At 42.5% G+C, this 26,917-nt stretch overlaps 1 pseudogene; it reads right to left on the bottom strand.

The window, feature by feature from the left end:
- LOC125091552 (trifunctional enzyme subunit beta, mitochondrial-like) overlaps positions 1–13,660 on the bottom strand; it is a 31,535-nt pseudogene extending 17,875 nt beyond the window's left edge.
- Between the last annotated feature and the right edge of the window lie 13,257 nt (positions 13,661–26,917).

Here is a 26,917-nt window from a genome sequence, read left to right as displayed (position 1 = left end):
GCTCTAGGGAAACAAATGTTTCTGCTGTTCTCTTACACATTAATAATTAACATGGAAACGCATTCTTCATTTATCTAGATTCCATCTTTAAAAAGCGTTGGGTTAGCTCCTGAGTACAGTTGAGTCTTAGGCTACAATTGTGTAAATCAACAGCAATCCAGACCTGCCCTTTTCCTACACCACAGCGAGCACTTGGATGTCATCGTTAAGGTTTCTGAAACTCTCCAAATGATAGGTTCTGCATTACTTAAGCAAAATGCATTTTAAAGTTGCATTTTGCCATACGTACCCAAATTATGAAAATATGGTAACTGCACACACTTTCAATTAACTTACCACTTAACGTGTGACTATAAGATGAAATAAATGAAAGCTAATTATTTCAATATGTATTTTTCAGCATGACTGTAACTCTGGCATTTATACACAGGTAACAGACAATTAAATACCCAAACATGTCGCCTGCATACATTGAAACGTTAAAATTAACTCACACGAGACAGCTTCAAATGCTGATTGCATCATCTGCAAATGACTGTATTCGAACCACATAAATATTGATGAACTTCTCAAGTTTGGAGTTGCTACTGTTGAGTGTCTCTGCGTTCCTTTTGCATTGCTAAAATGGGAATTCTTCTCTGGATCTCGGGAACATTTCCATTATTAACGTGGCCCAGACAGGTCCCATGCAATAATGTACATGCTAAGAAAAAACAGGAGTGTGAATAGAATGATGGTAAATGCATTTAGCTCAGTCTGTTGGCAGAACCCACAGACATAGCCAGAGACAATTATTTCGTGCTTGGACATGCTCCGCGATCTGGATGAACTTTTGGTCGTACTAAAAATTAAAACAGCGATCTGCTTGCTTCTCCTTGTCCGTGCCCGTGGGGTAAAATATTTGATGACACGTGCATTCCACGTATAGATGTCTTCTGAAGCTGGAGAGCTAGCACTCAGGCATTGCCGTAATGGGCTTCTCATTTGTTTTGTCTCTAGAGGTGGGAGCATGCCAGATGGGTGTCGACTTTGTTCTGCACCTTTGGGACAGTTTCCGTGTTTTGCCATTTTTCCAAGCGGAGTTACTTACTAAGGGACTGGAAAGGTGTAACAGAATTCTTTGTTTTTTTCTGTGACAAAAGGGTTCTTATATTCTTTTTTTTTTTAATTACTCCCATCTATTTGGAGTTAATGACATTTTATTCTATATCAGGTATTGTTAGTACGTTTTTTAAGTGGACCTCCCATGGGCATCCGCTGGCATATATAGACGTGCACGGAGCCCTAAATGAAAGTACTTCTCACTCCTGTCTCCTCCCTTCGTGCCATGAATCTCTTCCGCGTTGTATGCAGACTCACGTGTAAATTAAACATCACAATCTCACGTGGAACGAATTCGGCCAAGTGGAATACACGGTTCAGTCGGTCGCCCATGTCGCACCAGATCCCACCCAGACATCCGACGCAGACTCACCCATTGGTAAGGATGTTACCCACCAAAGTATGCAACAGAATTAAGTCACACCATTGCATGTAAAGTGGTTTGCACTGGGGGAAGGAATGTTGTACCTGACAGCCTGTGGATAGGAGGCTCTCCCTTTAGAGAACACGGGCCCAATCAGAATAGGCTCCAGGAGGAATCCTGTGTCCACGAACATGCTGGTTGGGCAGGATACCATTTGAAGGTGGACAGCGTGCTGACAGTTTTGGAAAAAGTCTTGCCTGGGTTTCTGGGGTGGGAGGTTGAAAACACCAGACCTCCTGCTGATCTTTGTGGAGCTCCCGCTGTACGATGGGACGTGAATGTGGAGTTTAACTTGCTGGTGTGACCCAACACATATTCACACCATCCCCACAGGTCACCTAGCAGGTGTTCTCTGACCCCAAGAAGGAGCACGCTGATAGCACTGGACGGCTACTTTGCTGGTGACCCTCAACCCGCCAGGGCTGGAGCTGTGATAAAATGTGCCAGCTTCAGGGCACCTGGGTGACTGTGTCGGTTTAACATCTGCCTCTTAATTCCAGCTCAGGTCATGTTTTCAGGGTCGTGAGATCGAACCATGTTTCGGGCTTTGTGATTGGCATGCAGCCTGCTTAAGATTCTCTTTCCCTCTCCCTCTGCCCTATCCCACCCCCTTGCTCATATGCATGTGCTCCGTCTTAGGAGTAAAAAAATAGTCCCGGTTTATTGGCCCCTTCATTGGGCAACATTGGGACCTGGTCTACAGGTCTTGGAGGATCGGGCCCCTGTTCTCTAAATGGATACTCACTTGTTCGCACCACACTTGAAGGAGCCTCAGGTTGTCGTCCACTCAACTGGTGAGTGGACACACAATTTGACACAATAAGTAGAATTTTGGTCCTGAATTTTATGAGATTCGATTTAAGCCTCTGCATTAACGTTTAACACTCCCCCCCGCAAACACACACGCAGTACCCATTGCTTTGCTCCATCGATCAGCCGTCGTGTTATCTACTGTCTGGTTGTGGGTGTCTTTTGGTGAGACAGTACACTGCACATTTCTGGTTGAAACATTAATAGTATCATGCTCTGATTCTGTGGGCCAAGGAAGAGAGATCGATGATTTTCTATCTGGCTTCAAAGATATGACGTTGGACTGCAGTTCTGAAAAGTTGACTGAGCTTATTTAGTTCATCAAGAAAACACTCAAATCCTCTGTGATTCTGCCTCCCTGAGCCAATTCAGCTCTTGGCAGGCTTTGGGAGGAAAATGGTCCAGCAGCTCTGGGCATCTATGTTTCAGCTGCCAGCACGAAGGGAAGGATGCTGCCCATTGTTCTAACCTTGAACTGAGGGATCTTTTCAGCCAACATTCAGGACTTCCCTTGGAGCTTTAGCCAAAGGTCTTCATAAAATGAGATGTAAAAAAATTATTTTAAAAGTCAATAGCAATAGTCAAGTTAAAAAAAATTTAATGCCTTGAACGTTTGAGAGCACAAGGGACAATCTGCCGCTCAGAGTCAATTTCCTGCAGAGTATAGAAGGAGACCTGTGTGACTATGACATCACCCCACATGTAGACTGTTAAAAACCATTTTCTGGGTGTGGGTAATTAGGAAACACCCTGCTTGCAGCCGTCAAAGCCATCAGGAAAGGGATGATGCACACCAATCGAGTCACTGTGCTACAAAGTCTGGGTTTTAACATCACACACTGAACTTTCCTTAATTAAAAAAAAAATCTTACATGATATCTTAATTGTCTCTTTCCTTCTAGTTCTTGTAAAGCCTCTAGTACACTAGAGTTAATGCATAGATATTTTTGAATGAAAGAAGGCATTGTGCGTGTGTGTATATGTGTGCGTGTGTCTTTCATTCTACTTTGTATCTTTTTACTAATCCCCAATTACTATGTTTCACATACAGTTTCTTTTACTTGGCCTTAATGATTAAACAGAAAAGAGCTTCCCCCTGTGTTGCTAAGAGTAACACAACTAAAGTAATAAGGACCAAACAATCGAAATGGGGAACGTGCATTTTTTGCTTTGTTGGAGAGGAGTATTTAAGGAGGCATTGCCATTTGCAGACTTACATGTAAAAGACACAGTGTGGAAAGTGATGGATTTCTTTCAACAATTCCAATACTGTCTCACCTGCTGGATTTCCTCCCTTGTGATCTAAACAAACACATTTGGGAATAACACTCAGTATCCCAGACAATTCCTGCTTCAAGACTTGAAACTGAACTTTTACTTACTAGAGTGAAGTTTACTTGTAATGAGTGTAAAACTTTGTGAGTGGAAAAAAAATCTAATTTTGGGTACTAAGTACTATTGTGGACAGATGTTGGATGATCATACAAGGAAAATTGGAATTTACACTGATGTTGTACATGTCCTTACCAACCTTTAACTGGAACTTTGCCCTTTTCCATCAAGAATGTCCCACATTTCCAATTCTCTACATCTTGCATGGGTGCTTTAATTTCTGTGATTAAGTACCCAGGACATGTCATTAAAACAACATTCTTCTCCAGGGGAAGTCCCATGACACAGCATTCAAAACATAAAGTGATTAACCTGTAGAGACCTTCTTTATCTTTCTAGTGTATTTGACCAGGAGAAGGTTGACCTAAAGCTAATCTTTTTTTTTTTTTAAAGATTTTATTTATTTATTTGACAGACAGAGATCACAAGTAGGCAGAGAGGCAGGCAGAGAGAGAGGAAGGGAAGCAGGCTCCCTGCTGAGCAGAGAGCCCAATGCGGGACTCGATCCCAGGACCCTGAGATCATGACCTGAGCCGAAGGCAGCGGCTTAACCCACTGAGCCACCCACCCAGGCGCCCCGACCTAAAGCTAATCTTATCTATTATTTATCATTCTTTGGTTGTCACAAGATTGCCTCATTCCCAGGTCTCAAGTGTTATGGTAACAATTGTTTGTTTCTTCTGCTAATTCTTTTTCTATCCTAATGCCTTCTTCTAACTATCAATTTTACATAAAAGAAATGATAACTTAAGTGATTTTTAAAATGAAGAATTGGATCTCTTCTAATGCCTTTTATGACCAAGAATCTTTGGTTAATGCTTAGTAACTTTTACTGTCAAGACATTCTCTTTCATCTCATACCTAACCTTCCCTTGTTGGCGTTAAATTCATTTATTTCTGTTCTGTGAAGATTAAGAAGAGTTCACCAGAATTCTCTCCAGAGTAACCCTTCATTTGCTTGATGACAGCTACTGAGTTAGGCTTCTTGGGGACATTTCTCCAACCTTCTTTGCCTTCCCTCAAGCCCGCGTTCACTGCTGCTCCCTCCCATAGGTTGTGCTAGACCCATGCGGTGATATTACCGAGTAGAGGGTGAGCTCCCTGTGAAGACGTCCTTGTCCGGCTTCCTTCCCTGTCTCTGGAAACGGTGCTTCTGAGAGGTTGGCCCACCTGGTCAAGCCCAAATTATCTGAGTGCTTGCTCTTTTGGTTGTAGTTCTGGGTCAGTTCAGGTTGGTCATTCATCAGATTAATGAAGAGACTGAATTTGGGGTGAGAGGCAGAAGCAGACATTCCTGGTCCCTGGCATGTGCTTGTGGCTGCTCTCTGGGAGATGTGCCGTCTTCAGGGAAGGATCTGCAGTTGTCCTTATCCCTGGGCTTTGGGCTGGTCTTCCAACTATTTTAGTCAGTCAGTGAGAAACTTAATCCTTATTCAAATTCTCATTTAGGGCTTCAGGTAGCAAAGATCAATGTCTGCTTCTTGAAATCCCAAGTATCCTAGAGGTGCCTGGGTGACGTAGTCCGTTGAGCATCTGACTCTTGGTTTCACCTCAGGTCTGATCTCAGGGACCTGACGTCACACTCAGCGGGAGGGGGTTCTGCTTGGGTTTCTTTCTCCCTTTCCCTCTACCCCTCCCCCTGCTCTTTATCTCTCGCAAATAAATAAATTAGTTTAAAAATTATCCTAATACATGTTTCAATGACCCGCCTCTCAAAGAAAAATAATTCAGCCCAGGGTTCTTATGGAGAGAGTGGGTGACCATGTAGCAGAGCTCTGTTACCCTGGAGGGAAAGATGGTGTTACCTTGATCACCACTGTTGACAAATCCTCAGAGGTGGCATGAATGACACTAAATTTCTTGGTTACATCTCGATCTCCTGTATTTGCTGAGGTGTTTGCAGGAAGGGATAGGGATTTACGCATGGTTTTATGGGTCCCCAGAAGATGTTACCTGAAGGAAAGCTTTAACAAGTATCAATGCATGAGGCCTGCCCTTTGCAAAGGAAAGGGAATTCCAGGCACGTTGACTGAAACCCCATAACCAAAAGAAGGAACAGCCTGGTGTCAGCAGAAAAATATTTATAGTGGAGATGGAGCAGCTCTTGAGAGCCTACCTAAGGAAGGAGGTATGCTAGATGGTTTTCCGACATTGCGATGTTGGTATCGAGAAGAAAACTACAAGTACAACAAAAGCAAATAAGCCTTCTGGACATGGTTGTATGCAGAGGGGAGAGAGAAAGGTTACATCAGGAATAATGGTGGGGAGGTGGCTGTGGTCTTTATATGCCTCTCCTACTTCTTCTCTCCCTTCCCGCTTTATCATTATTGTTGTTTTAATGCTCCTCCCAGGCTACCTTGACATAATTTGTCCTTCCTTATCCAGTTACATTTTGTGTCTCTGCATCCCGCATGACGAGGTCCAGGATCATGTGTGTGTTGTTCCCTCTTGCATCTACATACCCAGAACGGCACCCAGCACATGGTGGGACCTGAATGTTCTTGGTGAATGTGTTATATTGATGGTTCCAGTGTAGAACGAGTATGGATTCCATCCCAGAGCTTTCTTCCTCACTGACTTCAGAAAGAAGGAGTGAGACTGGGGTCATGGATGAAGTCACTGAGCGGGTAAAATAGCATGTCAGTCTCTGTAATTTATTACAGTCCTTTAGCAGCTTCAGCAAATCCCCTCTGTTCTCTCGTAGGAGAACACGCTTGACCACCTGGGGAGAAGTAAGAGAAAAACTCCTCTAGTACAATTGGCCCGTCCATTCTAGTACCACTGCCCCAACCACTCTCATACCATTGCCCCGTCTACCCAATTCCCTTGGAAAAAAAACAAAAGAGATTCACCTTTATGGCCATTGCGAAGACCTAGAGAAACTAACTGGTTCCTTCCAGTGCTCAGGAAATTTTCCCTTCTGCCTTGGCATATCCGATCATCTGTTACACAAGGACTTCTGTTTGAGGGAGTTTAGGTAATTTTTTTTTCATTTGCATTGGAAATAATAATCTTTAATTTAAAAATGTCACCATGAGACAGCACCTGTTTGCACCTGTTGTCATTAATTTGTAATTGCATCCATTGTAAATAATAAAAGGACACCTGCTGCTTTGAACACCAGCAGAAAATGAAGATACAAAGAAGGTTCACTTTCAGAGCTGGGGACAGGGGCCACCTCCAAGGGTGATGGTGGGGGGATAATGTTCCAAAGCTCTAAAGTCATGAAGTGATTGCTTGTGGATGCATGGAACTGTGTCTGCTACATTAACATTTGTTAGATGGCCGTGCATGGAGGTCTTACCATCTCACATTGTGGGTGAAGATATTAGTTCTTTTTTATAAAAACAGATTCCCCCTGGAAACTTCATTCCCCAAGGGATGGTTACTTGTAGTGTTTTTAAACTTCAAAGCCATGATGTTTAGAACTCGCCTTGCCTCGATCACGCAAAGGTCCCAATTCCTAAGTTTTTGCTGATGAAGATAAAAGTCAGAAGAATGAGTTGGCAGAGAATGAGTCGGAATTGCTATCAAGAGGGACAGATATTTAAAAAATAAAATTATTCAACCAAACATTTCTACTCAGGCAAAATGCATTCCCTGTAACGAAAACAGAAAAGGGTGCATGAATATAAAAAATATTTTAGAAACGGATAAAGAAGATATCATGTTAGCTGATCATACATTAGTCATGATGTCACCATACATGTGAATCAAACCCTTATCCTGCACGGCTTCGACTGATGCCACACAGATGTGCTGATTATTTCTCATTAATACTGGAGAAAAAATTTAAAATTTATTTCTGCATTTTGTGTGGCTAAGGGTTACTAGGAAGAGAGTGTGTGGATGCAAGTGTGAAGTACAATCAGGTACATCTCTAGGGAAGGAAATGCAGGGGATACTGAGTCACGAATGCAGCTGAACCCACTGGGGGTTAGCGAGTATTTTGCAAGGAAGGCCAGGACGCCTAGAGTCTGAGAGTTTCATGTGTGAATTGTAGACCTGTGTTCAAATCACGCCTGGGCTTCACTGGGGGATGTTGAATGAGTATTGTCGCATATTGTTAAGCTGCAATCCTCTCATTGTTTTTAAAGATTTTATTTATTTGAGAGAAAGAGTGAGAGCACGAGCGGGGTCAGGCAGAGGGAGAGAGAGAAGCTGAGTAGGGAGCCCAGTGTGGCATGCGATCTCAGAAACCTGGGATCGTGACCTGAGCTGAAGGCAGACGCTTCACTGAATGAGTCACGCGGGTGCCTGAGTCATCTCATTTATAAAATGTTTATTTAAAAGGCATTCAGGGGCACCTGGGTGATGCAGTCAGTTAAGCGTCCAACTCTTGGTTTCGGCTCAGGTTGTGATCTCAGGGTCTGGTCGTGAGATCAGTCTCCTCACTGGGCAACACACTATGCATGGAACCTACTTCAGATTCTTTCTCTGCCTCTGCTTCTGTCCTCCACCCTCTAAATGGATGAATGAATGAGAATGCCATTCCTTTATAGGATGTGTGTTGAATGTAATAATGTGAAACCCTTAGTATTGTGGTGGACACACCCCAATGCAAGAGATTGATTCTCTAATGCCAGTAGGTGTGACTCCAGACGGCAGAACTGAAGGAGGTTTTGGTGAACCAGAAACTGAACACTCTTGGGATGTCTGGGGGGCTCCATTGGTGACGCGTCTGCCTTCAGCTCGGATCATGAAGTCAGGGTCCTCGGATCGAGCTCCACATCAGGCTCCTTGCTTGGCTGGGAACCTGCTTCTCCCTCTCCCTGCTTGTGCTCTCTCTGACATGTAAATAAAATCTGAAAAGAAAAGAAGAGAAAAGAAAAGACAATGAACACTCCTTTCGAGGGAGAAGCTAACCAGCAGCTCCAACCTCTGACCTCAGGACACAGACATCCAGGTAGTGCCACATCTTTAAATGACCTTCCAAGGGGCGCCTGGGTGGCTCAGTGGGTTAATGCCTTTGCCTTCGGCTCAGTCATGGTCTCAGGGTCCTGGGATCGAGCCCCACATCAGGCTCTCTGCTCAGCGGGGAGCCTGCTTCTCCGCCGCTTTCTCTGCCTGCCTCTCTGTCTACTTGTGATCTCTGTCTGTCAAATAAAGAGAATCTTTTAAAAAAATAAATAAAGTTCTATTTTTAAAAAAATTAATACATGAATGATTTTCCAACAGCAGCTATAGTAAATTTAGGCTGTTAGTGGGATTTTTTTTTTTAAATGCTTGCAAATGATTCTTTTTTTTTTTCCTTGCAAACCTCGTGCTCAGCAAGTGAACACATCTAAGGGCTGTGAATATCTATCTGACTACCAGCTCAGGACCTCTGTTACAATGTATTTTCTCTTAGATTCAGTGTTATTCTGTCAGCGTACTATGATGATGGATATCGTGATGGTTATTTTGCTTTTCTTTTGGTAGGAAAAATCTCTCTCTCGAGATATGGAAACTGTTAGAGAGAAAACAATACATACTGTCATGGAAAATCAGTTGATATGTGCAAGGAGATATAATTAAATGTAAGATATCAGATAAAAGGTGCTGGGACAGGAATGAATTTTCTTTCCATTTTCTTTTATTTTTTTTTTAAGATTTTGTTTATTTATTTGAGAGAGAGACAGAGACAGCAACAGAGGTAATGAGAGAGAGCATGGGGGAGGAGAGGGAGAAGCAGGCTCCCCGCTGACCAGGGAGCCCAACTGGGGCTTGATCCCAGGACCCTGGGACCGTGACCTGAGCAGAAGGCAGCCGCTCAACAGATTGAACCACCCAGGGGCCCCTTCTTTCCATTCTAAACACAATTCTAATGTGTGTTCTCTGAAGCAATTTGGTTCACTGTATTCCCATCTGAAATGGAATTCACACCGACGTGGGTCATGCCCCAAGGGAGCTTGCCGTGTCTAATTATTCATGAATATCATCATCATCATCATCACGTGTAATCAGACAGCTAACCTGCTTGTGTACGTCAGGTCTGAATACCCTCTTTAAGTATTGCACATTTCCTCAAGGTTAATGAACTTGACACCAAGTATGCAAATTAGCAGTTGTTAGGCATTTCAAGACCTGATCAGAGATGTTACATCCAACGGGGGCTTGCTGCTGTAAGGGAGTGAAAGCTTCTGCAGGTGTATCTGTAGGGCCGCGCTCATGTGTCTCCTATAACATACGGTGCTCTTGTGAAAAAGTCTAAGTTACTAATTATGTAGCTTTTGCATCATGGGTAACACTTCTACATTTTTCTGTATTTTTTTTTAAGGCTTGCAGTCCTTTATTCTATTCTATTTTTCATTTCATTTCATTTCATTTCATTATTTTATTTTATTAATTAATTTTCTTTTAGGGAGGCTCCATTCCCTGCATTGGGGTGCCCAATGTAGGAGCTTGATCTCACAACCCTGAGATGAAGACCTGAGCTGAGATCAAGAGTCCCACACTTACTGGATGGGGCCACCCAGGTGCCCCAAGGCGTACGAATCTTATAATCACTCTATAAGGCCAGCGGTACTTGGTGTTCGTTTTACCAGAGAGGAAACCGAAATATGTAGAATGTAAGGAATTCAGAGGAAGGAAGTGGGGAATTAGAATTTCAACCCAAGGAGTCAAGATTTTTAGGGTCAAAGCCCTTAACTATCTTCATAAATTGGCTTACTTTCAATTCTTTTTTTTAAGACTCTTTATTTATTTAACAGAGATTACAAGTAGGCAGAGAAGCAGGCAGAGATGGGGGGAGGAAGCAGACTCCCCACTGAGCAGAGAGCCTGATGCAGGACTGGATCCCAGGGCCCTGAGATCATGACCTGAGCCGAAGGCAGAGGCTTACCCACTGAGCCACCCAGATGCCCCCATTAACTTGTTTTCTAGAGCTTTTTCACTGGTGTGTCACTGACTCTTCAGACACAATAGTGGAAGTTGCAAGATACAGATGGATGTGGAAAGCACAATGTGGCTTACATACATTGACGTGCATGTTCTATGTCTTGGCCGATACTTGGTACACTTCTAACAGTAGACTTTGTCTTCCACATCTTTCCACTTTTACTTCTGATTTTTACTTCCTTTTTTCCTGGTAGGAGGATTTCTTTAGCATGGCTGTTCAGTTTTCCATGGTATCCTTCTCTTTCCATGTCTGCTTGTTTTTGTTTGTTTAGGAACTCATGATTTTAGATCGAGAAAGCCCATGTGAATTCCTAATTATAAGTGTAAGGAAAAATTCTCCTAAGTTATGAATTTTTTCTCTTGTGTTGTCCGTTATTTTCACTGCAGTTGGAATTATGGGCTCCAGATATGAGGCTCAGCCTTATCCCTGTGGACGGCATGGGTCCCGTAAGTCAAAGGCACTCCGTTTTTCCTTGCTCGCAAGAGGTGATGCCTTGAATCCTACTTGGGGCAACCCGTGCATAACTCAGGTGGCTATGGAAAGACAGAAAGACATTCCTTTTCTTATGTCAGGCTCTGAGTCACGGAGACACTGTGGTAACCCTCCCCTGCTCATGAATTAGGTGTCTTCTGAGCTTCTGTGGGCATGAGACCGTCCAGGATCTATCCAGACTGGCAGGTGGCCCCTGTGTGGTTCCTTGGGGCTCTAGCACAGAATGGACACTGTGCCAAAGAATCAGAGAAGTCAATCTCATTCCCTTGTACCCAACCCTCAAGGATGGATTCTCTCTCTTCTAATGCACTTGCTACTTGCTTTTGCACGGAAGCACAGATTATAAACCCCCAGCATCTACCATGCATGTTCTCTCCCTGGACACCTCAGAGTAGACCACGCTCTAAGACCACACACACTCCATACTTTTCAAACATACTCCTTGAGCATGGAGTTACTATAGGGACAGAGCTGGGAAAGGCAATGGTCAGTGCCTTCCTTCTCTAACCCTAGGCAAACACTTTCATTTGGCTTCATTGTCGAAATCATATTCCCGGAAATTAGTATCACATCTCCCGTATTTGTGGACTGATCACATGGTGGTCGTTTTCAGCACACGCACACTCCCATTCTTTACACGGGAGATTGGTTATGCTTCTGATGGATCTGTACAAATGTGAGCAGTGCCTCAAAAGGCATAGGATTTTATACATTTGGATATGTGTTTCCAATTGTGTTTCTTAATGAGTTATACTGATTTACAGGACCACTAGTACCCTCCAGTTCCTGGAACCTTTAATCTCACCTGTTACAGCACATGATTTCGTTGATTTAGAAAAAATAAAAAAGATAAAAAGAATTACAGCTGGGGACTTTCCCTCTCTTACTTTGTAAAATCCCCCCTAGTTCCTCATAAAGTTTGATAGATCCTTATAATAAAAAAGTTTAAGGTACAGAAAATGCATGAACAACTCTCTTCAGCCAAAGATGTTCCTTTTTATCCCTCATTTGCTTCCCGATCTTTAAAGACTTTGCCTCCCGTGGGCTTCTCCAGGTTCTGTTTTCTCCTGCAGATTTCTAGATTCCTTAGGGTTTGATCATCCCTCACACTACAGAGCAGTGATCTGATCGACGGTATTTGTGGGTGTCATGGTGTTGAGTGGAGAACCCTAACCCGGTGATCCTTGCTGACCAGTGAAAGTGTGTTCCCCTTGGAAATGCTGAGCCACCTCTGTTTCTGATTTAATTTATATCTGTAGTCATTGTAGTCCCCAGGCCACTGCGTTTCAGTGTCAGTCTTGTTTTGAGAGTCCTGGTGGCACGAGGTGGCACCCATTCTCCATATGAACGTGTTGGTCCAGCGTATGTGTATAAGATTCTGCTGTCAGATCCACAGACTTCTGGAGCATCGTTTTTCTCTGCTCTGTGGCATTTCTTCTCTGGTGTGCTTTTCCTGAAATATTGTGTGCCTGTGTTGTTCACAGTGGCTCCACTTCCCCAACTAGTACAACAGAAACAAGATATAGATGGAGAGACTAACCAAATTACGGAATGGTTCTACAGGGGTCCTCTGGAACCTATTAGGCAAGACAGGTTTCCGTCTTTGTGAGTACGTCCTGATTTGACATTGCTGCTCCAAGAAATCTGGAGCTCTTTGCTGTACTCCTGTAGCACTGACGTTGGCCTAGAACACGGATACAAATATTTGTCAGCACGTCCCGTCACATTTCCCCACACGGTTTACGACACCCAAAGTCTCACTAGACGATGTAGACGTTATTTGCACAGCCCCAGATGGCTTACCAAGAGCTGCCATCTTCTGAGACAGTTCTCCACACAGGCATAGAAACCGTATTTGTGGTATTTTTAATCCTAAAGCAAGCCAAGTAGACGACTGTGGCCAGTCTCCTCCCCAGGCTGAGTAACGGGATCGGCGTGTCTCAGTTGGGTAGGCACGCATGGGGAGGTTTTCAGAAATGTGCATTTTACTGTCTGTTGTCTACGCTCTAAGGGAAAGGGCAAGTAAACATTTTACCTGAAGTGCTGTTTGTATTCTCGCCTGACAGAAATCCCAAGAGTCAGCTTTGAGGTAGGGCCGTAGATGTTGGCACAGCAGGTTCTTGGTGTTTCAGAAATTACAGCAGGACATGAGGCTGTTGGTCGTGCGGTTCTCCCAAATGCCAGGAGGGAGGTATTTGGAGAGGATGAAATCTCACGCTTTGGTTTCAACTCGTCTACCTGTACCATGGTTTCTCAACCTGACCCTGTTCATGCGGGGGGTCAGTAATTCCTGGTGGGTCTGGGAGGGGTATCATCATCTGTTCACCAGCATCCATTGCTTCTACTGACTTTGGTGCCAGAACGCCTTAGTACCTGCTCCCCACTTGTGACAAACCAAATGTCCTTGTTGTCCCCAAGACTGGGTGGGGAATAAAGGAACATTTCCCCTGACTGAACACTGTGGCTTCTAGAATCATCTAATAAGCAACTCCTTGGGATTTTAGTTATTTTCTTCTTACCTGTCTACAGCTTTGGTATCCAATATGGTAGCCATCAGCCATTTCTACCCATTTAAATTAATTACAGTTAATTCCACTCACATGAAACTACCGGTTGCTCTCTTACAAAAGATTACTTCATTATAGCAAGTTACATTGGACCATGCTGCTCTAGACCTAACGTTCTCAGTGGAAGATCTCTCATCCGAGAGGAAAACAGAGATTCTTGTGGGGGGGATAGAACCTTACTCTTAGTATGTATCAAGCACAGAGATACACAGAGTACCTAAGCATAGAAAAAATCTAGGCATATAAAGCACAGATGGGGTATGAAAATTATATTAATTTGGGTGGGATAACAGAAAATGTAGTTTGAAAAGCCTAATTTTTTTAAGGAAGAACATAGGCACCACCCCCAACAAAAGGGGAAAAACACCGATGTAAAAAAGTACTTGTTTCTCTCTTTTAAGCCGTTATTTGGACTTTGAAGGGCTAGATTTGAGAATTCAGAATAGCAGGTTTAAGATAACTCTATGATGAAGACCGTCTTCTCATTCATTCCTATATTTATAAAGGCTTTTAAATAATTTAAGGTAACTGAACGTGAGATTTTCATTGAAAAGCAAGCGACAAATTCAGTGACATTTTGCAGAAGAATAGTTTATGTTACAGTCTCCCCTAAGTGTACCGTCATTATGCAAAGGAACCCTGTTTGAAAACATTAGATGTATTTTGTATTATAACCCTGATTTACTATGTTAACATCTTAAATTTAATAATAAGAAAAGGATGTTCTAAGAAAATAGTGCTTTGGGGGTGCCTGGGTGGCTCAGTGGGCTAAAGCCTCTTGCCTTCGGCTCAGGTCATGATCCCAGGGTCCTGGGATCGAGCCCTGCATCAGGCTCTCTGTTCAGCGGGGAGCCTGCTTCCTCCTCTCTCTGCCTGCCTCTCTGCCTACTTGTGATCTCTGTCTGTCAAATAAATAAAATCTTCAAAAAAAAAATAGTGCTTTGATGATAATTAATGCATTTAATTTACACACACAAAAAAAGCCTCTGGCTCTCTCAATAGAAAGGTTATTGTAATAGGCGTGCATAATTATTTGTTCACCTGAATTTGACACCTGAAACCCTTGGTGGGTTTGGGGAAACTGTTCATTATTGGGTTTAAGGGAAGACTGAGCCGTGCTGTGCTGTTTGCTTTCAAAGCAGCAAGCTCATATTCTGGTCAAATCAACCACAGACCCATGACTTTATATTAGCCATTTGGATGTGTCCTCCCAGGAATTTATACTTGGAGCAGTTGACACAACGTTGTTAGGTCATTTACAATCTCGGTTAGCAACATCATTTTTAAAAATAAACCTCCTTGCTTTTTATGTTCCCCAATATCGATAAGTGTGATTTGTGTCTACGATTCTTCTCTAACTATTTTCCATAAGATGCATCTCTCGTAGGAGTTTTACTTTATTATTATTATTATTATTTTAAAAGTTTCTTGGGGCATCTAGGTGGCTCAGTTGGTTAAGCATCTGCCTTCGCCTCAGGTCATGATCTTGGGGTCCTGCGATCACATCCCACATTGGGCTCTCTGCTCAAGCAGGGAGTCTGCTTCTCTCTCTCCCTTTGTGCTCTCTCTCTCTCTCTCACAAGTAAATGAACAAAATCCTTTTAAAAAAAGTTTTAACTAATCTCTGTTCCCAGCATGGGGCTTAAACTCACAACCCCAAAGTCAGGTGTCTTTTGCTTTACCCACTGAGCCAGCCAGGTGCCTCTCTGCCAGGAGTTTGAGAACATCTGTGCTTTCTGGAACTCTGCCCTGTAGGTTGTTGCTAAGACAGCTTCTCTGAATTTTGTCTGTGTCTTCGCAGCTACATTGTCCTCCTGTGCTTTTATCGTCTACAGTGGTCCTCCGCGCACAGAGTTAGGGCAATTCTCAGAGTCACCTAACATTTTTTTCTGTCCACCATCACATTTCTTTCCTGGCCGTTGTACAGTATCTGAAGGTCATTGTTGCATACATTTCGTCCAATTTCCTGGTTGTTTATCGTTTATTCCTTTTTTTGATCTAAGGGAGAAGTCACACCTCTCCTCATATAGTGTGATGTAAAGATGTAATCAGTATCACTACAGATATGTCCGAGTCCATCGTATTTTCCCTGTTTTACCTAAGATAGCCACAGCGGTGGTTCCTGAAGTCTCTCTCTGTTCCTTTTCTTCTTACAGAATTTCAGAATATGGAACAAAACATCCTTCTGAACCCATTGGTGTACTTGTTTATTGGAAGTCTTGTCCTTGGGGCACTGTGTTTGCACACAGAATGTGCCCTTGAAATATGGTCATCATCTAGCTGAAATGTCCTTATTCCACGAATTTGTGGACTGATCATTTCACAATTAAGTTCGTAAATTTTACCCCATGTTTTTTTTTTTAGAATACCATCTCTTGAAGGACTTTTCTAGGTATCATTTTGAGAAGGGGATGATTTCATATTGTTCATAGATAAAAATAACAAAATACTGAAAGTTCATCTGAATAAGGTTTACTCCTCAGAAAACATTTCTCAGGTTATAGTATTGTCATTGCAAGAATCCTGCAGATAGATAGACAGCCAGTGGGCTATCAGCAAATACTCTGGGGGCGCCTGGGTGGCTCTGTCCATTGAGCGTGTGTCTTTGGCCCAGGTCATGTTCTCAGGGTCCTGGGATCAAGCCCCACGTTGGGCTTTCTGCTCAGTGAGGAGTCTGCTTCTCCTCTACATTTGCATCTCCTCCTGCACTCTCTGACTTTCTCTCTCTCCGTGTGTGTCCAATAAATAAACACAGTCTTTTTTTTTTTTAATTGGTATGTATGGTTTTCCGCACAAGCCAAGGACCATACAGCACTCTCACACAGGTCACAAAGATCAGTTTTAAACATTTCACCTCTTTTGTACCATCCTAAGCCAATCCTCGGTGGCCTGGTAGAGAAAACAAGACACAGGCATTCCTGACATGCCATCTAGAAAAGTGAATGAAAGTTTCTGCGTGTGACATTGCTGGGTGGCGGTGTTCTCCTTACTTTGTGTCTCCTCTGTTTGCTTAGTCACTGGGTCGAGCCATATTGCTGTCGTCCTCAAACCCATCCAAGTGCTCTGTCTCCCCGTGTGGCATCTTAGAGCAGTGCCTGAGCTTTTCTCCTTCTGATCACAGCTCGAGACATTTGTCTTTATTCTTATTCAGGAACCATAGTCTGACATCGTAAAGCAGTGGGTTATCCCGAAGCGATAGACGGAGTCCACTCTTCATCAAGATTCGATCCCACATGTAACGGGAGTACATCCCTCAATGACTTTTTAAACCTACTTGAAGTTCGGGGCCATAAAATGTATTTATTTTTGATGCAGTTCACAATAAGAAAGCCTACAGAAAATGAAAAGATTACCACGGCTGTTTTTCCAATCCTAAAACTTTAGTTTACCCAATAAGTTGTAGATTCAAGGAGAAGCTGGGAAAACAGTTACCAAAAACACGTCTCTAGTCTAGAATCGGCTTTTGAAACACCTGCCTCCGAAAACAGCGTGGGTGTAATTGTCACTTCTTTTGCATGGGTATGCTGCTGGTGTAGACAGATTCCTCTTTTCAAATGCGTGGAAGTCTTTCCTAGACAGACGCATCACAGTAGAAAGAAAGGGGCATGTAAAAGTCGATCCCACATGGACACAGGAGGGTGCCAGCTCAATTTCACTGGGGCCCGTTAGACTGAGGGTCAGGGAGAGCCCTCCCCTTGTTCCTCCTGGAGATCCTACTGAGTGTCAGCAGGCAGCTGGCGTCAGATTGCTCTTTCAGGTTTAGGGGATAGAAAAGTCTGCAGTCACAGGCTAAGGTCTGGAGAATGTGAACGGGCAACAAAGGAGGGGAACAAAGGCTCAGACACCATTGATTAGGAGATCCTATGGATCTGATACCCAAAACGTGTAGGCTCCCAATGGAGACTGATGGCTAGCCTTTCCAGGAATTGCCCTGTGCATTGACAATAACCATACTGTCATGTCCCCTTTCACAAAGCTGAGACCCAACCACTCCCTCCATTGAGAAGGTTGGTTTTTCAGCCCTGTGAGCACCTGTACCCCCAGTCATCCTTCCTGCGGGCATGTCTTGTTATCAGAACTAGCCCAGAACAGGAAGTTTCCATCCTTGATGGGTCCCATCTTTCTTTAGTCTAAGAGCATTGAGAAAATCGGGTTGAGACAATATTCTAAGATGGTGAAGATTATGGGAACAAAATGATTTCCTAACTTCATACCTGGCCATAAGTAGAGTCACTCAGCTGCTTGTCCAACCAACATGACAATAATGTAATTATTTCCCATAGTTACGCGCATTGTTTGAGGACGTAGCACGGCTTCCTAAAAATAAGGTTGATGGTTAGGCACTTTGATTGGAAGGAAAGAGAGCTAACATGAGGTAACCTGTGAAAATCTCTTTAAGGACTGAGAAACATCCGTCTTAAGCTAGTAAGATAGGCTGTGTTCTCTGCGGAGGAAATCTGTTAATGTAGGGAGACATTTGTGGCTGTGATACTGGAGAAGGGTGCTTCTGGCATCTGGTGGATACTGTCCAGGGATCAGACTAAACATTCACACATGGCACAGCACAGCCTGAGTGACCATGAGGGCTATCCCTTTGACAAAATGTCAATAATGCCAAGATTGGGTAAAACACTGCATTAGGCAATTCAGTGGCAAGATAATCAAAGTAGAAATTACTTTCTTTTCCCTTCTAGCAAATCAGTACTTTCTAATTTCCTGCATTTGTCAAGGTGTAGAATTCACCAACGTTCCCTTCTAGAAAATTATGGCTTGTAATTGGAGGCATCCACTTGAGCGAAATCTGGAGAATAAAAGTGAGTTTACTGATGTATTTCCAATATTGAATCCAGATGCTTCCCATGCTCGGTACATGGGTTAAAAATTATCCCACTGATTTCTACTTCCAAGGTGACTACTTGTTAGGTTCACTTGTTTTTTTATGAACGCACAGTAGCTTGTGCTGTTTGTTCCTCAGGAAAATACCAGTTTCTTCTCCATGGGTCCAAATGGCATCCAAGTCTGTGTCTTATTTGGAAATCCATGAAGTTTCAAACCTCTTCCTGCCCCTTATCTCCCCAACATTGTGTTTCCTACTGTAGGTAATTCCCATGTCTTATTTTGCCTCTTTGACCATGAACCTGTTACCCATTGCTCCTCAGTTAGATTTTAGGTATCTTCTTCTGCTTTCTTTCTAACTTTGGGTTTCTGCCATGGGCGAGTCATGGCGCCTTGAGAAAAGGAGACCCGTATGGCAATCCTCTGCACGTCCCACAGGAATTCATTCAATGTCAGAACATATTAAGAGTGTTCATCAAGGCTCACTTGTGGGCAGGTGATGGGTCATCGTTGGCCAGTATTTTACTCTATGATATATATTACATGACACAGGTGTAAATGTGAGGTAGATCATGTATGTTTAGACCATATGTATAGGGCATATGCACATGTATAAGATACATGTATGCTGCATGTCTTTACAAATACACCTATTATATGAGTTTATGTGTCCATATTTATATATATAGATAGATAGATAGATAGATATACATGTATCATCTATATGTGTATACAGTAGATCTGTGTCATACATACAGCTGTGTGTGTATGACATATATGTGTGTTGCTGATATATATATATATATTTGAAGACAGAAATCACCATACAACTTATGGGAGGACAAACCTGTAAGCTCTCAGGAATATCAGACCAAGCACTTTACTACATGACCCCAGCCTGGGTTAAGGAGTTTATGACATTTTCCCTTCCTTTCTGTCTTCATTTCTGCTTCTCTTTTCTCTGTGCAGCTGTCTCTGTTTCTCCATTCCTATGGCTCAAACATGTCTGCCCAGATTCCACCTGTGTCATGGTGCCTCTGGCCAAGGGACTGGTGTCCTACGTGAGCTAACTTCCTGGGTGTTGTCTCCGTCTGTTACTTGGCGTCTGTCGCAGGAGCAGCAACGAATGCAGGCTGGTGGGTGGTAACAGAGTATATTGAAGAGACACTGAACATCTTGCATAACCACCAGGAAAAGTGGAGAAACATAGTAAGAATGTGGGTGGGAATAATGGGAATCCTTGGGAGGTCGGTCCTGCAGATGGGGGTACTGACAGGATCTGAGAAGCACACCATTGTCTTCAGTACAGGGCATGGATGACGTAGCTTTGCCTCCATCCAAGAAGCATGGACACATGGTCCACTGGCCCCCAGAACCTGCATCTTTTGGTCGCCACTTCCACGGCGAGCAGGAATTTCCTCTGACATTCCTGATTTTGGGTCACCGTTGACAAACTCAACATCCTCATGGGAGGCGTCTGATCACATAATCAAATCCTGTCTGAGAGGTGGAGGAAAGACCTGCAAGTTCTTTTGTTTGCTGTTGTGACAGGTAGACTCTGTCAGCATGACAGCATGCATGGTGTAGGTATCCTAGCAAAGGAAATGGGTTTTGTGCTGAGTGATTCCATTTGGCCCATCCAGATGATTCAGGATAATCTCACCATATCCAGTCCAGCCGGTTACTCATCTCCATTCCACGTGCAACTTTCATTTCCCTCTGCTAGAGGTTTTTGCAATTTGCTCACGGTTTTTGCAATTAGGATGTGGACGTCTTCGAGGCCATTGTTCTACCAACCACAATGACTTGACTTATCAATGATATTTTGGCTAAACGAAACGGTATTTGATGTAAGGAGACTTGGATTTGAGTAAGAAAAATGGTGTTGCGTGCTGACTTTGGTATTTATTAGGTATAGTCCTGATTATGAGGCTCAAACCACCTCCTCCAATGTTGTTTTGCTAATTTTTCGCTAAGTCGTGTCTGCCAAAGGACTCTCGTGTGATGGTTCTGCGTGATGTGGGAACCAGATCAATCTTGCTTTGAATGGTGATGGCGCCTCTTCCTAGCTAAGGTTAATAAGTTCCTGGGCCTATCCATCTCCATTTTCTCATCTCTGTAATGGGTACAACCTCTTAGGACAGTTGTGAGAAGTGAGTGAGGCCATTGAAGTGGAGGTTCCCAATGTCATGCTTGGTTCACAGCAAATTAATACCAGAAAATACATGTATTTAGACCGTGGTCTCTCAAATGTTGCACTCTGGGCCTTTGAGCCTGGCTAATTATTTTCATTGGTAGTAGAGAGGGCTTCCTTATGTGTTGTACGATTTGCAGCGTACCTGGGTCTTCCCATGAGGCCTGTATCCTCCTCCCCTTCAGCCAAATGTTGTTGGTGGGGGAGCCTGCCACCCACTTATGAAAAGACAAATAACATGTCGGATAACCATATGTTCTTTACAATGTTTAATTGTGAGTTATACATTTAACTCCCACATAAAACACGAAGTGCTCATATATCTGCATGCTGTCCTACAAGTAGATGATATGTTATATGGGCAACCTGCTCCAGGCATGGAGAGAAAAGAGTAAATGACTTTTTTTTTTTAACTTTGTGTTTGGCAGATAAATACCTGATTTATTCAAAACCAAGGAGCCCACACTTAACATCCTATTTAGTTGGGGATACACTCTTCCTTTTTTAACTTATGTACATTCATTTTGAGGCAATTACTACAACATTCTTATCAGTTTAACTTAATCCACTGTGTATGTTCCTATTTTGTTAGAATACAAATCCAAAATAACAAGTGAATGGGGAAAGCTTATCTTTTTCACTAAAATCTATTACTTTTGCTCTTATAAAGGAGCCTCAAGCTGTGCTTGCCTAAATGCAAGCTGTGTAGGAAAGCTGAAGCGTGCTCAATGTTTTAATTATAGGCTTCTTGGGGAGTGGGGTGACAACGACCCCTACCTTTCCACCTTGACCTTAAGGAATATGTAAATTAGGCACTCTAACAGGTGAGAAAGGGACAGCATAGAAAGCTCCTCGATTAAATTTCCCAAAATTATATGGATTATTGATTAGGTTCACACTATGAAACAGTTCAAAAAGATCACCCTCCAGTGGGCTTACCAAATGGGAACCTTCTGCCAGCCAAGAAATGGACATTGAAATGATGGCTCTGCTGATTGTCCATTATACACTGATCACAAAATTCTTTCCCCGTAACCTGGAGTCCAGTGGATTAAAGGGCAGAGATGAGAATGTAGACCCCACTCAACTTTATGACACAATTCTCAGAGTTAAGAAATGGCCATTTTTGCCTAGATGATGTCCAGACATTGGCTGGGATACATTCCACGTTAGAGTTGGGTGGTTTTTAATTGCAGAACGATGGAGAGCTTCCAGAAAATACTAGACCTTTCTTGGTTCTTCAGATATTCATTTGAAGACTAGACCAGGGCCATAGGGCAATGTGAAATGGATGATGCTGAACAGGGACCTTCAAGGATGTCCAACCGAAAAGACAGAAGGTGACCCAACAGCTGTGTAAGGGCACTGAAGGTCACTTGGTAAATGATCGCAAGCCAAGAAAGCTTCCCAACTGGTAAGGTTCTCGATCACCATGTCATAATCCAGGAGATTTACACTCTCTCTAGGGAATGTGATTAGGTGCGTCCCAGAAAGAGGTCATGTTCTTGGAGAAAGGAGTGTGGACCCTGGAAAGATTACCAACGGTGGACATAAGCCCAGCCAGGTGTGAAGAACCAAGTGGGAGAATAAGTGTACCCTGGGGGTCATCTGGGCTCAGGAATAAAAGGGCTGGTTTTGAGCCTTGGATTGTAAGATCCAAGCTAGAGTATATCCAGAATTCAAGGAAACTCATTTCCTCCACAAGATGGCATTTGGCAGGCTGCCAGAATTTTGTCTTGGGAGTTGAGTGAGCATCAAAGTCACAGTATGGACAGTATGAACTGGACTTGCCTTTGGATCCCAACCCAGAGACTTGAGGATCAGTCTGCTACAAATGCACAGCTGCGAATGGTTCAACATTTAACAAAGGCTCTGCTGTTACCTTCAGACGAAGGAAATGTCGCTTTCCCACCCAATCCCTACGTGGATTTATTTTCTAAAACAGACTTAGCCTTGGGTAAGATTTTATTTTTAGTATTATCTAGACTCAAGATAAAGGATCCTCTGCATAGGAATATAAAAATAGAGAAATCCATATCAGCGTGGGATTTTTTTTGTCAGTTAAATTATTAGTATTATTCTCATCTCTCAAATAGGAAAGTCACAAACTGTAAATAGGCCAGAGCTACTGAACCACAAAATGCGTTCTGAAAAAAATAGCCTTTATTATCTTGCCAGTGCAAAGTGAAAATAATTAGTATAGGGGTGTTTGTCAGGTATCGTCTATAAGGGGTCTTTAGACTGGCCTAATAATAACAGTATTGAAAATTAGAAATGAAGAAGTTCAGATGATAGTCAACAGAGGAAAAGAGCAGTGTAGAATCCATTAGCTTGGAACAAAGGAAGATAAGTACACGTTGTCTCTAATGCATTTATGTGGTAGGCTAACCCTTCATTTTGTCCACTGAAGATGATTTCCTGGCCAACAGTTCCAAGTTTCTAACTAACAGCTATGGCCTTCAAAGAAGAAACAAGCATGCTCCAAATCTCCAGCTTCTCCTAGTGGATAAGTCACAGTGAGGGCTACCAGCAACTAAAAGGAAGTCAAAAGGCAATGCCGAGAGGCAGCTTCTGGTGGGGTGGGGGGTGGCTTGGGGGTTAGAATGGAATCAGGTCAGTTTCATCATCACTTGACCCTTGGCAATGTTTGGGTTAGCAGATTCTTGGAGGAAGAAGGCAGTGATGGAAGGGGATTTAGTCGGTGTAGGATCATTCTTGCTCACTGGCAGGGAGTGTACTCACTGGTGTCATTTCTGAAAGTCAAGGCTTGGTCAAGTTTTTGCAGAAAGACGGCTTTTTAAAATCTATGTAGATGTACATCAAGGCAACAGTCTTCTTCAGCACTGGGAAAACTAAGTCAAGTTCAGAGAGGCTCTCAAGATCACCCCAAGGTCACACCTTCCTTGTGTCAGCCCAGTCTGAGTCAGAGATGTGCATCCTTCCTGAGGCCATGGACCTGTAGTGTCTCAGTAATTACTTTGGGATACTTCCAAGTAAAAAAAGGACCAAACAGTTTGGGCCCACTCAACTAAGAAGAATATACTAGGGGCATCTGGCTGGCTCAGTCAGTAGAGCATGTGACTCTTGATCTTGGGGTCATGAATTCAAGCCCCATGTTGAATGTAGAGATTGCTTACTCACCTACATACATAAAGAATGTATATACTAACATTGTACTCAACACCAAAAGAAGTATATATATGAAAGTGTTAAAAAAGCACTTTTTTACTTTCTTCTTAAATGACCACAACTGTTTAGAAATGGTTATGCCTGTCACTGTAAAACTTCCCAAACTTTGGAATCAGCTTGAACTTACCCAACCTGTTCCATGTAGATTTCTCACACAGCCCCAGACTCAGCTTTGCAGGAAAGTAGCATGATTTAATGTTGCAGATCAGAACAACTTCCAGCAAATTGTTTGCTGCCATCTGACAGAAGTCAAGTGTTTCTGTGTTTCCCTCAAAAATTTAAAATATCTTCCATGCCTCTGTAGGTCATCCAGCCTCAATACATAAACCAGTGGGTGTGGCCACGTTCTAATAAAGGCTTATTTGTAAATTTGCTCACGTTCTGTTAAAATAGGCAGGGGATGTGATTGATTTGGCACATAGGTCATAGTTTGCACACCTTTGAGCAAACACTTTCTGTCCTATGTTGTACATGACTGTCTCAAAGATGGGCATGGCCATGAGTCCTCATTGTTTCATTTACTTGCTGTAAAAATCCATGTGTCACAATGTCTGCATTCTAGAGGAAGGCTTTGGGCTTAGAGATGGACTTGCTAAAGATCAAATGGTTAGCCATGCCATGTGGCTAATACTTGGGTTCAAACCAATTCCAGCAAATCGGCAAAGCCCTAGGTCTTTCCAGTCTACCATATTGAAATGGAGACTGGACGTAGGTTCCCAGTCATTAGCTCTTAACTTTCTCCAGTACAATAGCTTCCCTGGGATACATTCATGATTGAGACAGAGCTAGTGATTTTCCCTTACCTTTCCAGGCATCTTCCAGCTATGAAAAGGTCACAGATGTGAAAGATTCTGGAAAAGCAAGGAATATTGAACCTATAAGGTTCTTATTCTCAAGAATGGGATCTTCATTCCCTTTTCCTTACCCACATGGGTTTTTGTACGCAGCTATCCATGCTCAACACGTTTTGCTAACTATTTTGTCAAAGGGTCGTTCAATGTTGTTGTTATTCACATCTTGATGTCTCTTCTTCCTCCACAGGCTGAAGTTTATTGATTCCTTGTCATTTCTAAATTCTTCATGTTTTGACTACCACAAAGTCTTCTCTAGGGCCCATTTACTCCTCTGATCATAGTTTGGCTTATGGGGACTAAGTAAGCTATCTTCTTTTGGTTAGACAAAACAATTTTCTATTTCAGAAAATATTCCATTTCCTTTAGTCTGTTCTCATAATACTTTTTTTTTCTTAATTGCTGAGAGTCCTAACAGCATACAACTGAGAGGAAATACCACAGATTGCCAATTCCATAATAAGAGTGTAAAAAAATAAAAATTCACATATAAATCCAATTAACATTTTTGTTTGTGACTTAACTAAAAGATTGGGGCGATTACTACAATACTTGTTTTTTATAATACTCTTCATAATATATAAAATGAATATAGTTTTAAGCATAAACAAGATATAATTGGGGAGGTTTTCATTCTAATTATTTAAAATTTTGTTTGTAAATGCCTTTATTTCTCAATTTAATAGCAACTGTTGATTCACATCCTTGCCCTGTTCTTTTAGAACTCCTACGTATATATAAGGAAGCAAATGTTAGTGTATAGTGGCAGGGATATAAGCATTTGGAGCTTCTCTCAAATGAGAAGGAGGAAGGACAGAAGAAGAAAAAAAAACAGGTCTGTGGGAAATCAAAGAAAATAGGAAAAAGGGAAAGGCAATGGTCAATAAATAGCCATATTGATTTTGTTTGATTCCCATTGCCCTCAATTTATTACAAGTGCGAGATTTCTTGAACATGGTGTAGATATCGGCCAGTGTCAGTGTTCACTGCTGAATTAAAATCTTCCCTTGGTTAGATTTCCATTGCACAAGAAATTCCAAGCAACCCAGTGTTGGGTCTGATAGCTGAGGGGTGATGGATGGCTCTGGACACCACCAGTCTTTAGCAGCCATACCACTGCCCCTTTTGATGACTGAACTTGTGTAAATCAAAGGCTACTGAGAAATGAAACACCCTTTGAATATATAGCTTTGTGTGGGCATCGAAAAGCGTTCAATAGTGAAATGTACCTTGATGCTGTTGCCACCCATGGTTATCATAATTTGGATCACAAAAATAAAAAAATAATTAAAAAACCCAAAACAAAACAACAAAAAAAGAAGTTTTCATTCACTTCACTCTCTTGAGATTGTGCCATAATAGAATAGGTTAATATGAATGATAAATCACAAAATGGTTTTTTTTAGGAGGAAAGTTTTTTTTTTTTTTTTTTGGAGGAGGGTTTTTTGGGAGGAAGTTTATAAATGACAGTCTGGGAGATAGATATTATATCTTTGTACACGAACATGATTGACCAGCCTTTCTGGAATCTTGAGGGATGGAAAAAATGGACGTTACACACTTGTACATCATGCAGAAGTGTGATCAGTTGGACATGTATATTCATTCCACACATGTGTACGCAACATGTACTATGTGTTAAGCAGAATTAGGAAAGAATCAGAGAGGGTAGTAAATACAAAAGGAACATTATTGAGATCTTCTTAGGAAGATCTTTTTAGATCTTAAGATCTTAGGAAGATCTCTGTGTGAAAATTTCTAACCACACAGAATGAATGAGGATCCCGTATCATACACCTCACTGCTGAATAAGAAAGCCACATGCATTATTCCTTGTCAACGCTGTTCCTCCCTATGTGTGTGCTTCTTGCCCTATAACTTTGGAGTTTTTTCTACTAGAGGCAAAGTACATTTTCCCATCCCATTGTTGTGCTTGGTCATGTAACTTGTCTTGATCAATGGGGCCAAAGGAGGCTTGTAGTGTGTTCATTGTGATGAGGAGTGCCCGTTTCAACTTTTGCTGCAGCCACAAGATGAATGTGGCCCAGCTTATTGGTCCCTCCAAAGACAGTATGAAATCTAAGAGTCCTGCCCAGGGAAGTACAGCTGAGACCCAGTGCCCACCAGATGACCCATACACGTGTGAGAGAGAAGAAACAATTATTCTCTTAAATCACTCAG

This window comes from Lutra lutra, chromosome X, assembly GCF_902655055.1.
Source record: "Lutra lutra chromosome X, mLutLut1.2, whole genome shotgun sequence".
In the NCBI taxonomy this organism is placed as follows: Eukaryota; Metazoa; Chordata; class Mammalia; order Carnivora; family Mustelidae; genus Lutra; species Lutra lutra.
The sequence above is the reverse complement of the archived record's forward strand: the minus strand, read 5'-3'. Positions and strand labels throughout refer to the sequence as shown.